The 18,864-nt window shown below is 40.5% G+C and overlaps 1 pseudogene; it reads left to right on the top strand.

Moving 5' to 3' along the window:
- Positions 1-660: 660 nt before the first annotated feature.
- LOC147434665 (uncharacterized) lies at positions 661-1,465 on the top strand (annotated as a pseudogene).
- The last annotated feature ends 17,399 nt before the right edge of the window (positions 1,466-18,864 follow it).

The raw sequence follows: 18,864 nt of genomic DNA, 5'->3' as shown, positions 1-18,864 counted from the left end.
AAACAAAGCACCAATCAACCATGCGGGACCCGACTGCCTACTTTGTCTCTCCAACTTAGAGCCTTAAAACTAATTTGTTTGTACCAAGCTAAGCAACATGCACCTATAAAAGAGCACTGAGAGGTCACTATCGGGGGTCAACACTTGAAGGAGAATTCATGCACATACACTGACTCCAAGGGTCACTATGTACACGAGTAGGATCTCCGTACACATGAAGTTTCCCTAGAGAACTCACTATAGGTTCCCTCTCTCTCTCTCTCTCTCTCTCTCTCTCTCTCTCTCTCTCTCTCTCTCTCTCTCTCTCTCTCTCTCTCTCTCTCTCTCTCTCTCTCTCTCTCTCTCTCTCTCTCTCCGCCTCTGTCAACCTGCTCGGCAACCTGCCTTGCCCAATTCTGCCCCCGTCAGACAGTTCTGCTCAGGGGTGCCCTGCTCCATTTCGCATTCGGCAACCCGCCTTACCTCACCTTATGAACCGAACCGCCTTAACCTTTTACCTAAGGGGTTTGTGTACCTAAGGGTCTGTGTGAGTGAAGGTGATTCTCACCCTTGCCTTCCGACCTCAACCACAAGAAAGTCAGCCTTAACCCCGACCTAAGGTGACTGTCTCGAGAAGGAGGCTGATTCGAGAAGGTCCCAAGCAACTCACCCTTGGCATCCATGGCTACCCGGGCCTCGTCCCGAGGTAAGCTCAGCTTCGATGGAGTCGTAGCAACACCTCCCAAGGCAGACAACATCACCCGCCTCCAAGCCGAAGTCGAAAACCTCCGTAAGGAGAATGACAAGCTGAAACAAAGGCTTACAGTTTTTGAAGCTCGGCTTGCCACAATAGAGAATTGCAAGGAGGATGAGCTGAAGCAGATCAAAATCAAGCTCACAAAGGCAAAAGAAGAAGTAGAGATGATCGTCACAAAGGAGGTCAAAACTCAAATACAAGAGGTAATCTCTCACAGGCTCGAAGATCGCGTGGCCTCCACATTACGTGAACAGCAACGGCAAGAGGAAATCGCCCTCAATGTTCGCATTGGAGGGATCCCAAGCTATTGGAAAGGGGAGGGAGACCTCAGTCACGAGTCATTTGCCCGCATCCAATCCGCAATCCCCATGGTAAAGTGTGATCCGGCAACCCTCACTTCTCTTACACATGAACCTCGCACCAATCATGCAATCTACACCTTCAAAACCAAGGCGGACCGAATCAAATTTCTTGAGCAATCAAGGATTCTCAAGGACACAAAAATATGGTTTGCAGAAGATCTTACACCTGCACAACTCAAGCAAAAGAAAGTAGAACTACAAAAGGTGCGAGAAGCGCGTGCAGCAGGGAAATGGGCAGTCTACCGAAGAGGTAAAGCCATTATTCAAGAGTTTTGCCCTCCCAAACCCGCTCCCTTCACACCCCTTTCTGCATAGATTTTATTCATCTTATTATCTCTCACCTTCTTTTTGGACCCTCAGTCCTTAACTGAGATGTATCCCCAAAACCCCCCACGTTTGTAATGTTTTGCCTTGGGTCCCATAGGTCATATTTGACCTCCGTGGACGATAATACAATCTATCTATCTATCTATCTCTCTCTCTCTCTCTCTCTCTCTCTCTCTCTCTCTCTCTCTCTCTCTCTCTCTCTCTCTCTCTCTCTCATCGTGGTCTCCATCTCACCAAAACAAGGGGTTTTGTAAATACCATCTTGAATGAAGTTTGCCCGCACATTCCGAAGGGTCTTCATCTCCTTTGTCTATGTCTCCATATCTCTCTCCTCTCTCTCCTCTCTCTCTCTCTCTCTCTCTCTCTCTCCCCCCCTGCCCCTCTGGGGTGTGCTGTGTTGCTGTCATTCGAATTGCTATTTTCCGCATCCTAGCCGCTCAAAGCTAGGCAGTGCCCCATATTCACTCCTTGTGACGAGTTCTACGTGCACGAGCCTGGCGTAGAGACCATTGGGCTCCATTTTTCACTTGTGCTTGCCATTGGCTCATGTGTCAGCCCATTTGGTTAAGTAATCTGTAGCCACAATGATATATTTGCCTGAGTTTGGTATGTTTGTGGTTGTATTGGACCCACATAGTCGAGACCCCACTATGAAAATGCACATGCTCCCATCAAAGGTCTCAATGGCATACTATCAATTTGTGTCCGCTTCCTTGCCTGCTGACATGAATCACATGTCAATGGGAATATTATCAATTTGTGTCAGCATCCTTGCCCACTGAATCACATTGCCAAATAAATTCTTTGGCATCAACAAACAATGTTGGCCACAGATGCCTGCTATCAATATAGCCTTGGCCGTGGTTTCATGAGAGAAGTGATATTCCGCAAGACCCGTGTGCGCTTATTCCAAGATAGGAAGATATTTATCCTCTTTGGCACACATACTAAGTTGTTGGACCTTTCTTTTTCGATAGAGCTGATTTCCAATCATTGTATAGTTGGTTGCTTTAGTGTCTAATTATCTTCATTGTTGTTTACTCATATCTACTGGGAATGTTCTTTTAGTCAGTATTCCACTAGATATCTACTCCACTTTGGTGTCACCAAAATTTGAAATAACATGGCATGAGGTAAGGCAGCTTTTTTTTTTACATTGAGAGCAATTGTTCATGGAATCATGACCATTTTCTTCATGGTAGGCCAATAAACCCCTAGCCAAGTCAATCTTCGTAAGGTTTGGTCTTTTGCAAAATAGAGTTTCACCACCGTAGTATGAGATTGACTCAGATAAGTTTCTTGCTCCTCCCTGTTGATGCAAAAAAGTAGAATTCCATCCTTGTTTTTTTATATAGTTTTCTAGCCAGCAACAACTGATATAGGGCAGATTTCTCTATCAATCATGGTGTAGTAGGAGGCGGTATGTCGGAATCTACTTGCACTATGGTCATTAGGAATACAAGATCTTCCGACCATCTAGGAATCATTTCCACAGAGAATAGATAAGCATATGGTGAATCATCATCTACCCTCTTTGGTGCTTCCCTTGAGGTGATCCTTGACAAATGATTTTCTCTTTGGTGCGTTGTGCCCTTTTTTACTACCAGTCATGTGAGTCAAATTCAAGTAGGATGATGAATCACCTCACAATTCTTCCTATATTGCATGGCTTGTTCACTTAATAGAGTAAGGCTTGATGATCCAAAAAACAGAAAAACTTGTTAGAGCTGACGAATTTCTTGATTGCATACACCAATCCAACATCTTCCCTTTTTGTGGTTGTGTAATTGTTTTCTGCTAGGTTTAGATGTTTGTTGGAATATGAGATAGAGAAATTCATAGTACCCTCTCTTGGCTGAGCTAATATGCAACCAATAGGAAAATTTGAAGCATCTACATGCACATGGAAAACTTTTCTCTGGCAGTCCGGAGTCTTCAATATTGGTGTTGTGATCAAAGCTTGTTTAAAATTTTGGAAGGATTCCTTGCATTCATTTGCCCACTCAAAATGACTTATAAGGCTATGAATGGGTTTAGCTATGACTGCATACATGTAGATGAATCTATGATAATAGCCACAATGTCCCATAAATGCCTGAAGTTCCTTGACATTTGTCTGACTAGCCATTTCAGCAATCACTGCCACCTTCTCCATGTCTATGGAAATACCATTTTTCAATACAACATGTCCAAAAAAAATTCCATGTCTAACCATAAATACATATTTTTAGGATCCAAACGAATCCTATATTGTTAGCGTTTCTCAAAGACACATCGTAATTGCTCAAAATGACTCTCTCCTTGTACACAAAGATCATCCATGTATACTTCTAGAAAGTTTCATAGATATTCCTTAAAAGCATAGCTTATCAGTCTCTGCAATTTTGTTGGTGTATTGGATAAACTGAAAGCCATCACCCTGTACGCAAAAATTCTCCATTCCGTAGAGAAAGCTGTTTTATGTTGATCTTTGGGATCTATGGTCAATTGGTTTAATCCATCCAGGAAACTATAAGATTCCTTGTCAGCTACTCATTATAGTACAATATAGTCTGTGATGATAGGAAGAGGATAGTTATATCTTATAGTGGATGTGTTCATCTTCTTAAGGTTAACACACACTCTCTATTTTCCATTCTTTCTGGCACCACCACAATACGTGATACCCAATCAATGTGTTCTATTTGTAGATGAACTCGGCTTCTTTGAGCTTTTTGATCTCTTCCTTGATCTTTTTGGCAAAGATCTCATTGTAGGTGTACATTCATTGTCTACTCGGCTTAGCATCAACTCTCGTAGGGATGGTTTCTAGAACAAAAAATATCCTAGAGCTAGGATGGGTGCATTCTAGTGCTGGGCATGATGTGTGTGTTTGTGTTTGTGTGTGTATGCCTATAGAAAAACAATGTTAATACTCAAGAAAATTAGGTCCCAAGATGGAAGCTTGGGCTCGTTAACATGCTCTTGAGTATAGACAAGGTGATCAAAAGTTCATAAGTAGATCATTGCACTCAAGGAACACAAAATTCGATGATTTGCATTAAAGTAAAGGCCTCCTTATATAGTTGGAAATTGCATGTGAGATTTTTGTCCCTCTCTCTCCTTAATTCTCTAACAAAATCACTACAAACTTCAACACCCCCCTCAAAGATACAATATTTGCACTTCCATGTCCTATAATATGCCTACTTTCCTAGTAGCATAGCCCACCCATGGTGCCCAAGATTCCTTTAGCCCAACAATGGCTAGCCCGAATCTTGACATGTGCACAAAATACTTGCATGATGGGGGTCTACATTCTGAAATAGATCTCTAGTCCTTGTAGCTGCTTCCCTTGTTGGTGCCTCCTCTTCTTCTTCTTCTTCTTCTTCTCTTCCAATGAAACTTGCCTCTTGTTGAGGCCAGTCTAGAGAAAAATGTCCTGGTTGTCCACATCTATGGCAAGTGGTGTCTTTTGCCTCCACCTCAGTTGTTGCCCCTTCCTCTTGTCATCCTTCCTCCTCTGAATCCTCCTTGGTTGAAAATTTCCCGATCTCTTTGTGTTTTAGGTGGAATCACACCGTCTATTGCATTGTCTACTTTGAATCAAACTCCATAACTGCAGCAATGACTTCATCAATCTTCTTCTCCATATCCTACAAAGTAGTCACTAGTATGTCAAATGGTGCCTTGTCAATGTTATTGACTAGAACTGCAATAGCTTCATCATCAAAAATCTATTTTTTTTTACTCCTAGCAGTTGCTGCTTTAATGCTTCAAACCTGTTGAGATGAGCTACAAGGGACTCATCATCTCTTTGTTGCAATTTGTAGAATTGCATGAGAAAATTGGTTTTTGAGCTTTTTGATCCGGTGCCAAATTCTTTGTTTAGAATCCCAAGGTTAGTTAGCATCCTTGATCCCAGAAATATATGAAATAACATTCTCACCAAGAGATTGTGTTATAAGCCCTAGTGCTTTTGAATTTGCATCCACACTGACCGCTGCAAATGTATCCTCATGCAGATCTATTAAGTGCCAATCCCTTTGCGCATTATCAAATACATCTTTTTTCTTTGCCAAGTGAAAAAATATCGCCCTGATTAAAAAGTTCTAATAATGGAAATTTTATGCTCCATGAGACGGTCTTACTTGGTCACGTCCGACTCAAGTAGTGTCTGTAAACCTCTTACAATAAGTGTGTGTGTGTGTGTGTGTTAAGGCCAAAGAAAAACTTCTTGCACATCGAGATATCAGGACGGTGTCTTTAATCCATACACAATTTACCACTAGGATGAATGCAAACTACCAATTCCAAGATTTTGTTTTTCCCTTGAACAAAGGCTTAGCGTTTGGTGCTAGAATTAAAAATCATATAGGTAAATATTTGATACATTATAGACCAATAAAACTCAAGAGTTGTTTCTTGCTTGCTTTGGGATAAGGCCTGGCTATGGAGTCAAACATCGAGCCTTCCGATGTGTTGCAAAGCTGGAGAGAAAACTGGGGGCGGAAAGGGCGGTGGAACTCTAGAAGCGAGGAAGGGACAAATGTAGCTCTACCACTACGTGAATTGGTGATGAGGCAAGTGAATCACGGGAGATGCCAGCTTCAGCCGACACCTTACTTCATTGTGTCAATGAGTGTAGGTGTTAGCAAGCTACAAGATGTGTTGCATTGGACGTGTAGACCGGTGAGTAGAAGCGGGGTCAAACTATTCTGCCAGTTGCCATATCCACCAATGTCCACATGCCAGAGATGAATTTGTTGTAGCCCCTTTTGAAGGCATCATCCCTCACTTCAAGACATCTATGCCATCACTCTACTATATAGAGGTATGATCGGTGGTGGAACTGAATTGGGACGCCTTGAAAACGAGGTAGCTAGCAACGACGAGGGAGAAGAATATGAGGATGAAACGCATGGGGCACATTGTGGGTGTGGAGATATGGGCAAAAAACCTGAGAGAAAAGGAAGGGATGAGAGAGAGAGAGAGAGAGAGAGAGAGAGAGAGAGAGAGAGAGAGAGAGAGAGAGAGAGAGAGAGAGAGAGAGAGAGAGTTGCTTAATAGGAGGCTCTGAGCGGATTACTACAAGCTGAAGCTCACACTTTCTTTAGCTTGATAATCTCTCTCAATATGTGGATGAAATCTTAATTAAGAAATCGTGATAAAGAAGACTTCCTCAGATTCTCTCTCTTTTTCTTAACCTCATGCAGTGTGTAGAGCCTCTCTCTCTCTCTCTCTCTCTCTCTCTCTCACACACACACACACACACACACACACACACACACACACACACACACACACACACACACACACACACACACACACACACACACACACACACACACACACTATTATTACCACTAGCTTCCTTCAAAAAACAATTGCAATACTTATGTACAAGATAGAGATAGAAAACACAGGCTCTAATTACACCTTAACCAACTTTTAATCACCATAGTGTGAAATGTGGATCACTAAGAGCATATCCACCCCTAGAGTGATCAAAAAACTAAGTTACAAACCCTAGCTAACACACCATGGCTCTGATACCATGTTAGAACAAAAAATCTCCTAGAGCTAGGGTGGGTGCATTCTAGTCCTTGGCATGATGTGTGTGTGTTTATTATGAAAATCCCCTTTGATATAAAAGATGTATAATTACATTATAATAAACACCAAAAAAGAAAAAAACACTTGATACATGCCAAATCATTTTTATTAATAATAATCAAATTACAATATTTTTGTTATAAATGTTGTGGCGAATCCTCTAAGGATTAAGATTAAGGTTTATACATGCCACCATCCAACAAGAGAGATGTATTAGAACATACTCTGACATTATGGGAAGACAGGTACAATGCAACCTCAGTCGCTTGTTATTGCCATCAATCCCAAAAAAAATCCTTCACACAAGAAAATGATAATACTTTTTATTGAGGATATTGTACATCATTCTTGACCCTCCAAACAAGATATGGTCTAGTCCTAGCCAATGGTATTTTATGCCTAGCTACAAGGGAGCCTTGATCCTATTTTTAATGCTCTAAGATCATTTTTTCATTGATAGCTGCCATCCTGGCTGGGTCTGTACAAACATGCATCCTGGCTGTGAGTTTGTATTTGAAATCCATGGTACTAGCATTTACCTAAAACACATACTATCATGGGAAGGTTTTATAAAGGCAAATTTACATAAAGATAGTATCATATGCTATGTTCCTTGAAGACATCTAGTAAAAAATGATTGATATGATGATCAAAGGAGAAACTACCGATGTGAATTATTTCTAACATACTATTTTTTCCACTAAAAACAACCATATATAGTGCTACAAACGGAAGTCGTGGCGTCCCTGCAAAATATACAAATACTATGCTATATACGACGAAATACACGAATCTGCATACCTGACTCATCCACTAGCACATAATCAAAGAGAGAGAAAGAGAACATGCACAGACGCACCTCCTAGGGTGGAGTGCTACTCCTGGCATGGTGAGAGAGGAGAGAAGAATGAGATGGACATTGGGTGCAATCTCCCCCCCGTGCAAGAGTGACCATTTCCCTCTTGCACGTATTTCTTTATAGATTTCTTGAATGGTCAAATTGAGTACAAACTGGCCGGCCGGTCATAAATGGCCAAAGCTCATAAAAGAGCACTTGAATAATAAAATGTACAATGTATATACTTTCATTCGCATAGGCCTAGCTCGGTCCCAATATTTTCCACTTGTAAGCTGCAACAAATAATAAAATATCAATTCCATAACATACCTCTCCGTTGGAAAGAAAATGTCCTCAGTTGCGAAGATAGAAATCTGCAAACAATACTTGTCAAAAACAATGATTAGAAATCTGTATCAAATAGTAACAAAATTCATAAAATTAGACAATATTGCTTATGCCTGTCATCATCCACATACTACCTATTCTAGTGTCCCATACCACTAGAATAGGCAGTATATGTCATATCCTGATGAATCAGGATATCATTGGTCACACTCATCATCAATCGCACAATGTCAAGTCTCATGTCATAAACAATGTTGTAGTAACCATCAGATACCAAATCCCAATCCAATTCCAATTCCACAATCTAATTGCAAATCCAAATCACTTTCATTATGTACCTCGGGTAACAAAATCATACCAGTTACAGTGGTGGCCAGCCACTGCAGCATGATTTTGTGATTGGTGTTGCCTCATCCGGCGAGTCTACACCAATAAAGCATGCTGCCTAAATTGGCGAATCTGCACTAATGCTTCCTAAATCGGTGGATCTGCATTGGATATTGTGTAAAAATAATAAATCTGAAGTTTATCAATGTGCTGCCTAAATCGACGGATCTGCACCAAGATGAGTATTTACACACTGCATAAATCGGCGAATCTGTGTGTTGGTGACCAATGGACTAGGCTAGACATAAAAAAAAGATAAAACAATTTCTACCTGTGTCACACCACATTGGAGTGTAGTTGAGTAGCCAAGTACTTACAAATTTTTGTTCACTAACTCAAAACACCGCAATTCATATGAGTAGCTGCATAGCTTAATGCCAAATCCTCTCAATAGAAATTACATGCAGTGCAAGCAGAAGCCAGAAATCTAGGGATTCTTAATTTCATATGCCATATGAGAAAGAAGTAAAAGATCTTTTTGCTTGCAAATTGTCCAATGGTATTATGCTTATGGCAAACTGCTTGACGTTGTGTCCTTAAAGATATACACCAACAAAATAAACTTCTAAGCAAGTAGAGGAAGAGAGTATTATTGTAGGAGTATGTTAAGGGATGTCATTGTAGTATAGGCAAACAAGATATGTTGTGTAATTGATGAGATCTTAAGAAATATGAGGAATGGATTCATTAAGGAGAATTAAAATACCATGGAAAACAACGATAAATTACGTACCTCGAGGTGGTTTGGAGAAGTGACTAGTATCCAAATCGGCAAATGCTAAACAATTTCTTGAAAACCAAGGTCAACAACAAAATTCATCATGTGAGTAATGTTATGCAAGTTAGAACAAACCAAAATTCAAGTCGTACAGATGGGTGTCAGATATTGGTGAGGTGAACTATATATGTGAGTAAGTGTTTAAACCATTGATTTTTGTCGCAAGAAAATTAGAAGCTAGTAAAATGTCACCATCGTTATTGAAAGTAGTTAAAATATTGACCTAAAAATAGAAAAAAAACTTTAGGTGTGTCCTTATGGTCTTTAGTTAGAAAAATTGTTTTTGGCAAGCCCTAACTTGATCAACAAACATTGCTATGAGTACTCTGATCCAAAGAGAATTTCTCGCGAAAATTTTCGTAGGAACTACTTTCGATGGTCATCTTTGAATGGATACAACAAACACTAAAATACCAAGAGACATAGAAGCGCTTATGCCACCTTAAATATAGACACACAAATCTCACACCGTGTAGCCACGAACATTATGAAAGACCATATAGAACACTTATAGTATGTGTGTGTGTGTTTGGACTTATATCATTCGAATTGACAAGTGAGTGTGTGTGTGGATGCTAAAATCATCGACTTGCGAGGTTGTGGACAATTGAATACAAAGGTAGGGCCCGCACTTTGGTTAAGGGGGGGAAAGAGAGAGAAAAGAAAATGAAATGTTATATTAACCGTTTTAAAAATGTAAAAATACGTGTGAGAACAACTGATACAGTCTGTGTATCTATTCCGATGCCTGGGTACAAATAAAAAATAAAACAAATTGAAGTACAATTGAAAGCATAAAACCTAGAGCCTAATATCGTGATGAAAATCAATATCATCATCACGAATGCGTGAGAATGCTCGGTAATGGACGTGTGTTGGATAAAATATTGCAGCAAGCACTGAAGAGCGTCGTTAATGTCCACCTCTATAGGTAGGCATATTGGAGAAAGAGAGCGAAATGAAATGAAATGTTAAACTACTTGTGTTCAAAAATCTTAGAAGACCATGTTGATACAATCCTTAATGATCTAATTCAATACCGAGATATACCCTCTACACATGGATCAAAGCTCAGTCGGGCTTCATTTTGAATGATGACATCTTCTTTGCAGTTGTCCAAAACTTCCTCAGTGCTCAAAAATGGCAAGTGACTGAGGAGTTGTACGATGAGGTTGTGCCACAGGGTTAAACTCTTCATAGTGCTACCTTTGTCAAGGTCATCAAAGAGCTTATCAAGGCCCGTAGGTTTGATCTCGTGGAGAGATCATTCAACAGAATGGTCAAGAGTACTGTAGATGAGGATTCGACTACTGCTGTCAATGGTCTTGTGCTAGCCTACTACAAAGAGGAATTATATGATGAGGTCATAAACATATACCACAAGATGAAAACAGACCTTGTCCCTCATGTCTTGACATCTTTCTGCATTTCTCTTTCTGCTCTTTGAGATTCGAGTAGCACTTGAATTATATGCAGCTGCATAGGAACGAGGAGTTTCCCTTGACATGAAGGCTTTTAGCTGTCTGTGATACCATGGAAAAAGCTGGCAAGACCTCGGAGGCTGTGTCCCTTTTGTCGTGCCTTTGATGTTGAAGAACTATGGTGTTAGGGCATGCAGTAGACGAGGGGGAGAGTGAAAGGTTGCGGCTGCATGCTCCGGGCGCGTAGTTCAATAGATGACCGTGGCTAGAGAATTGGCAAGGGGTGGTCACTGCGTTGTGCCCCATAGCCGCTGATATCCGGCTTGGCCATAAGGTAAGTTGAGGGAGAGTGGCGAGCCTTGCTGCTGCATGCAATGACGGCCAATAGGCTAATTGCAAAATGGGGCGAGGGCTGATCCTTCAAAACAGTGCATGGCGGATGGAGTGAGGTCGGTCCTATGGGGTGACGGTTGAAGACAGAGAGAGATAGAGCTAGTGGGCACCAGTTCGGCAACTGCAGTTGGAGGAGTTGCATGCCTCGAGAGTCGGAAGCACCAGTGGAGCTGCTAGGTGGGTGGTCTACCACCAAATATGAGAGAGAGGGAGAGATTTTCGCCCTCTACAATATGGTGTGGGCAAGGGACAAGAGAGGGAGAGAGAGAAAGGTTTCCCATTATTGGTGGGCCGCAAGTTAGTGGCAGAGGGAGAGAGAGAGAGAACTCACTGGTGGTTGGTCTTGTTGTTGCATGGTCCTCCAAAAAAAGAGGCACTTGGGTGGAGGTATGGGCGCCGTCAGTCACCAACAACACGAGAGAGAGAGAGAGTTTTCTCCACCTTACGAGAGGGGAAAAAAAGGGTGAGAGGAGTAGTTGGTAACTGGAATGCAGTGGTGGCTGGCCGTTGGCGAGAGAGAGAGAGAGAGAGAGAGAGAGAGAGAGAGAGAGAGAGAGAGAGAGAGAGAGAGAGAGAGAGAGAGAGAGAGAGAGAGAGAGAGAGAGAGAGAGAGAGAGAGAGAGAGAGAGAGAGAGAGAGAGAGAGAGAGAGAGAGAGAGAGAGAGAGAGAGAGAGAGAGAGAGAGAGAGAGAGAGAGAGAGAGAGAGAGAGAGAGTCTGACGTCTGCAATGTGCACCCGTGGTTGGTAGAAAGAGGCATTGAAATGTTGAGAGAGAGAAAGAGAGGGTTCACTGCATTTGAGTGGTGTGTGTGGGTCTGTGCATGGTGGTTGAGATGCAGTGTTGGTGAAGCTATTAGGCCATGCCAGCCCTGCATGAAGAGTGGCTTGTAGATAGGGGTAGTTGTATAGAGAGAGAAAAGAGAACCGTAGGGTGGCCAACACATCGAACGGCACTGATAAGTTGTTGGCTGGCCAGGTGCGAGATGCATGGCGCTGGTAACTACCACTCGAAGGGGTTGAGCATGCAGATCCGTCTGTAGCAAACTGGGGAGAGGGAGAGTATAAGCTAGAGAGAATCGACGCCCACAATAGCCCATGAAATCAAGTGCAGTTGGAAACTTGCTATGCGTGGAGCGGCTGGCATGGGAGGGGTAGAAGCCGAACAGCTCAGGCCAGTGCACTTGAGCCTTGCTAGACTCTGGTTGCATCCTACCGCTAGCAATGCCTATCATCTTGATCTTTGCACTATCATGAGCTCGACGACCATACTATATTGTTCACCATCACAAATACTGCATGGCTGCTCTACGGTGCAGTTTTTATTTATTTATTATATGTAACCTTGGTTACGCCAAATAGCTTTCGTAGCTTCTTCTGCTAATTCACCAATTGTGGTGGAAAGGCTAACTTCTCAAGCCTCCTCTTCTCCTACAAGGTTCCTTTCATGAGCAACTAAAGCGTGGCGAGTCCTCGGCGATCCTCTTTCTCGCTGACTGCCATCGTAAACGCACTCTTGGAGTTAATGCTAGAACAAGCGGACTTTCCTAATCCTCGGGTGGCCAATCCTAGAGGTCTATGAGGGCACGTTTTCACGATGCCAAAATCCACTACTCTTATATTTTACTAATGACTTCCCTTCTTACTTCGATTCCTACTTCATTATTAATCATCTGACGAAGCATGTTATCAAGCATTAATGATAATAACAACTATAATTCCTCCGAATCACTTTAGAAATGCTATTTAATCCACTCGCAACTATGGAATGTTTGATAATAATGCCTTAAGGGATGAATCCCTTCATCCACGTCCCTTAGAAATGTGATGAATGGCAACATCAAGGTAGAGAATGAAGATAAGGAGAAATGAAAATACAACAATTCTAAGACAACAAAACTACACTTATCTGTCTATGTAGTCGCAGATTCGACCATCAAACCCATTGTCTGATGTGAAATTTTAATTATGCATGTCTATGATGGCTTGCATCACCAAGAGCGTAGCCATGAGCTCTGATACCACTACTACAAACGAAAGACGTGGCGTCCCTGCAAAATATACAAATACTATGCTATATACAACGAAATACACGAATCTGCATACCTGACGCATCCACTAGCACATAATCAACGATGTACGCGAACAGAGAGAGACAGGCTACGAGAGAGAGGAAGAGAACATGCACAGACGGACCTCCTAGAGTGGAGTGCTACGCCTGGAACCACGAGAGAGCAGAGAAGAATGAGACGGGCACTGGGTGCAATCTCCCCCCGTGCAAGAGTGACCATTTCCCTCTTGCACGTAGTTCATTTATAGATTTCTTGAATGGTCAAATTGAGTACAAACTGGCCGGCCGGTCATAAATGGCCAAAGCTCATAAAAGAGCACTTGAATAATAAAATGTACAATGTATATACTTTCATTCGCATAGGCCTAGCTCGGTACCAGTCTTTTCCACCTGTCAGCTACATATGTTGAAGATGTCTCCTGCCCCCCCCAAAAAGCGACGTGACCGGCTAGGCCAATCACGCCCACCTACATGCGGCCTAGCAGGCCAATATTTAACCAGAGCCATAAGATATCAATTCCATAACATATAGCACGCATCAATGTGAGAGTATATCCCTCTAAAAAGCCATTATTATATGATGTCATGATACACATGTCTTTTGGACCATGTTACCGCAAAGAAATATACAGATTAAAAAAAAAACCAGCATTTTTTTTGTATTTAGTGCATATTGTAAAAAAACCCTATATCAACAATATGTACATTGAGCAATCCAACTCGTTTTCTTTATATAAATTTGTAACATAAATTATAATCAGTAAAAAGGGTTAGTAATCAAATGTGTTGAGAGCTCAATTTTGATATACACATATGTCCAACACGAAAACATTATCCATCCACTGATATTGAGACTAGACAATGAAAAACACTACATGTTTACCCAAAAATTGAGGCTCTTTTTGTGCTGTCGGTAGGACCAGATGAAGGCCCGCCAAATGCATCTCATTTAAATGTTGCTAAAAGCATATAATTCCAATTAATCCCATATACGTAATGCTTTGAAAAAGACCAAGATAAGCTATGGATAAGCAACCAACTTTTATGTGATGCTACCACCACCAAATCTAAGTATTTAAAAACAACAACCCATTTTTTGATGTTGTTATACTCATCTCCAATCATTTCATTATGTAAAAAACCCAGATATCGGCAACTTCTTGAACTCCTGCTTATATTAGTATTTATATAATGTCATCACAACCATACAAGTCCTATTTGATGCTGCTATACACCAAATTATCCTACTAAAAATTCTTCAAAGAAAGACCAGTAAATTTTTTTCCTTTTTATGCTACCAACCTAGTGATAAATATGAGATATATACCAGTCATAAAATTGCCTTTTATATGTTTTTTGTACCAATCAGTAAATATTAGATCCAAAAATCTCAGTAGGTACAGAGACCAACCTGTTGATTTGAAGTGGCCGCCATAAATGTGTATTAACGAACAAAGCCGGAGCTATCAGAGATTTTGTATACACTCGTAACCAAAGTAGTCACAACACAAAAAATGGTCGCCTTTGTTTGCTAGGACGGATGAAACAAGAATCATACAGCGATGGGGAACATCATTTTGAGTGTGCTATGTGTGTGTGTGCGCGTGCTCTAGCATACATGTGTGTATGTGTGTGAATAAATGGTTGTGTGTGTGTGTGTGTAGCTCATGAGCGCAGTATTGCAGGCTATGCAAAAGACAACGTTTTGAGGGGACAAGTATGCATGCCAAATCATAGTAGGAGATACATGCAAAGGTTCGCATGGAAATATATAACCACATTGTGATTCGTGCATAGATATGTATTAAAATATGCACAACTGGGTGCTTGGTGAGAAATAACCAAGGAAGACTTTTATTAGGTTGGAGAATTGCTATCTACATTAAGCTGGTCATCTTAGCAACAGTCCCATTATGCATGTTACAAGCTAGGTAGGGAGCAACCAAAATTAGAATGCAACTAAAAAATTCCATTATTCGCTTGAATCAAGCCATGTCTAGTTACAAGGTAAGCATAAATTTGCAAATAGGTACAACCATGACTTATTGAAGTAATTGAACCTCGATAACCATCCAATCATAAACTGCCAAAAGGATTTCTTGTGGATATAGTACTTCTCAAAGTAGTTTTGTTTCTGCATAAAAGGATACATATGCAAATATGTTATAATCACACACAACTTTGTAGAGATGGTAGCCAGCGTAACCCAATCTTATGTATTGCTGTTGTTTGTGACATACCAATTTTTTAGGGCCAAACAGTTGTCAAGGTACGTATTGAGATTGCATAAAATGCTGCTATTCTAATAAGCAATCATGATCCACCAATGTTATGAGTGTGTGTGTGTGTGTGGCCCTCCCCCATCCTGGAGGAAAGGTCCACTTGGTGGGAGATAGGGCACCAAGTGGACATATCCCCCACCAAAAGCTTAACAAGTAGTGATACATCAATTCTGATGTTAGGGAATTGATTACTCTTTAAAAAGTGTGTAGTATGTCTAGTGATCTAATTTGGACAAAAGCTGTTCTTTTCAAAGAGGCTGATAAGACATGACAAAACAGTGAATGCTAATGATGTATTTGATGCATTGTAAATGATAGGAAGTACTTGAGATATGCAAACTTTTTTGGACATTCATTTTGGTATGTTATCGTGTGCATGAATAAAATTCACATGGTCTCTTGGTAAATTGTCTTTTTTCCAACAAGTGAAAGTTTCAAATTCCCCAATAAAGGGACGTACCAGTTTGATTGTAGTACTCAAGTATGAAGTGATACGGGTGTTAAAAGTGGGCTTGATATTGATAATATCAAGTAGGTATATAGAAAAAGGGTCTTCATGTAGTATTAGCCCTAAAGAAGGTTTTAAATTTAGTATGCAATCCTTCAATGCATTCACTAAGGCCAATGTTTATTGCTTTTAGATCTAGAATTGATGCCATGAGGTTAGTTAAAGGGGAAAATATACAGTCATGTGCATTGGTTATCCATCTAGATTCCTCCTTGTGAATTTTGTAATTACCCATGAGATAGGGAAGAGTATGTTTAGAGGGTAGTAATATCTCATTTATCAAGGAGAATTATAGGACCACAACTTCCACAGGAATACTGCACAATAAGGCCAAAAGCTGATAAAAAAAGGTGCACAATGATTGATAAGCTCAAAGTTCCAAAGTTGGTTGTCGAGCGGAATAGAATCAAACTCCACTTGTCTATGGCAAATGAGAGGGACTACACCAAAAAATATATGTGAAATAGATTTTTTAGGCTTAGGTGATGGTGGATTTCCCGCAAGGGGTGAGAGTGCTTCTTGCTCTTGTGGATTAAGGGGATCAAAGTTTCAGGGAGGGTTGATCACATTTTCATATTGTTTTATTTCTAAAGGCAAGACAAGGATGTTATCAATAGAATATAGTTTGTTTACAATAGTAGGGAGAGATGAAAAGTAAAATTCCAATTTAGAACTATCTTGATTGTGAATAAACGGAACATTAAGTAAGAAATCCTCAAATAGAGAAAGAAGGCTAGAAGGATCTTTTCTAGAAGATGCAATGAGAGAAATCCAGTTATTAACCAAAGCAATGCTAAGAACCAATAAAGAATCACCAGATAAAGGTACAGATTCAAATTCCAAAAGTCTTTTATGGAGCTCAAGTGATTTGAAACACGAGAGAATACACTCTGTGGTCATAGGTGGAATTGGTATCCTCTGTTTGCTAGCATAGACTAGTTTGGTTAAGGAGGAGATCCATCCTACCTGATATGAAGAAATTCATATTAGTAAACAATTTGGTACTAAATATAATTTAATTACATACGATCACTTGACCAAGAGTGATTGGGGAGACATTATGGGGTGTGTGTTTATTATGAAAATCCCCTTTGATATAAAAATTGTATAATTAAATTATATTAAACACCAAAAAAGCAAAAAACACTTTTGATGCAAGCCAAATCATTCTTATTAATAATGAACAGAATACAATATTTTGATATAAAGGTTGTGGCAACAATTACTCTAAGGAACAAGACTAAAGTTCATACCTACCACCATCCAACAAGACAGATGTATTAGAACATACTCTGACATTGTGGGAAGGCAAGTACAATGCAACCTCAATCGCTTGTTATCCTTGTCAATAAATTTATGCACATATGTTGAGAACACTTTGTGGATGTATGCATTCTTGTGGACTCTTAGGATTCAAGAGTGGATTCATCACAGGTTATGTGCATTGACTTATGCGATTAAGAAAATTTTGAGAGTGTGGTGCACGGATTTGCAGAGTTTTGCAAGCATTTTTAGCATGATTGTGAGCTGATTCCGATGCTCATTTGATACGCATTTGCTTCATGCTTGATGCTCGTTTATATTGCCATGTGGATGCACATGATGTGTGATTTTCTTAGTTGTTTTGAGAATCAATTTGTGAACTGATTCTTAGCTGTTTTGAGCATCAATTTGTGCCATATGTTTGGCTGGTTTGCATCCAGGTTTATGCTAGTATATGCCTCGCTTGTAGGGTGCCGTTGATGCACTTTGTGTTTTGGATTACATGATTGTTTTCCAAGTTTAGGGAGTTGAGACTTTGGGGTAGCTCATGTATACTTGAGTGAAGATTTTGCGCATGATTTGCTCATGGTTTTGAGCATGTTTATGGCATGTATGGTTAGATAGCCAAACACTGCAAAAACTCTGCCGGATTTTTCTTGCAAGTTTCTTTATTTATGCACATGGTTTGCAGTCATCTTTTGATTGCATTTGGAAATCAGTGGTTTCTTTCCATAGTGTTTTGGCATTACATTGTGAGATTGTTTTCTCACAGGAATATGTCATTTGACATGTATGTGCTAATCTCTTCAAGAGGGAGATTGTTGATGATAAATTCATCGGTTACCGCATAGTGTTTTTGGATTAGCGCGGATTGTTTTTTTGGCATCATTTAAGTGGTTTTTCGCTAGGCCTTGATTGATCTGTGCTTGATATTGTCACAGTTTATCGCCATGGATTTGGTATGTACATCATTGTGAGGGTTTATGATTTTCATACGAAGTTTGATGGTTCAAACTTTGAGCATTGGAAAGCAGTTATGCATGATGAATTGACTCAATTGGGCCAACTCTTTCCACTACACGACATGGATGCTAGGCTAGAGTCTATGAACTGACGATGAGTGGGAGGACTTGGACGAGCTTCCACGTTTGACAATTGTGTTACACCCTTGTGAGTCTTTCTATCGCATTGGTTTAGATGCATGTACAGCTAGAGAGTTATGGAAAATATTGTGCAATACTTCTAGCACAAATGAGTCTAGAAAGATGCCTACAGTGAAAGGACGATCCAAACTTTGAGCATTGGAAAGCAGGTATGCATGATGAATTGCCTCAATTGGGCCAACTCTTTCCACTACACGACATGGATGCTAGGCTAGAGTCTATGAACTGACGATGAGTGGGAGGACTTGGACGAGCTTGCACGTTTGACGATTGTGTTACACCCTTGTGAGTCTGTCTATCGCATTGGTTTAGATGCATGTATAGCTAGAGAGTTATGGAAAATATTGTGCAATACTTCTAGCACAAATGAGTCTAGAAAGATGCCTACAGTGAA

Source organism: Adiantum capillus-veneris, chromosome 19 (genome assembly GCF_014529385.1).
Source record: "Adiantum capillus-veneris isolate H3 chromosome 19, ASM1452938v2, whole genome shotgun sequence".
Lineage (NCBI taxonomy): Eukaryota > Viridiplantae > Streptophyta > Polypodiopsida > Polypodiales > Pteridaceae > Adiantum > Adiantum capillus-veneris.
This window is presented reverse-complemented; position numbering and strand designations above follow the sequence as displayed.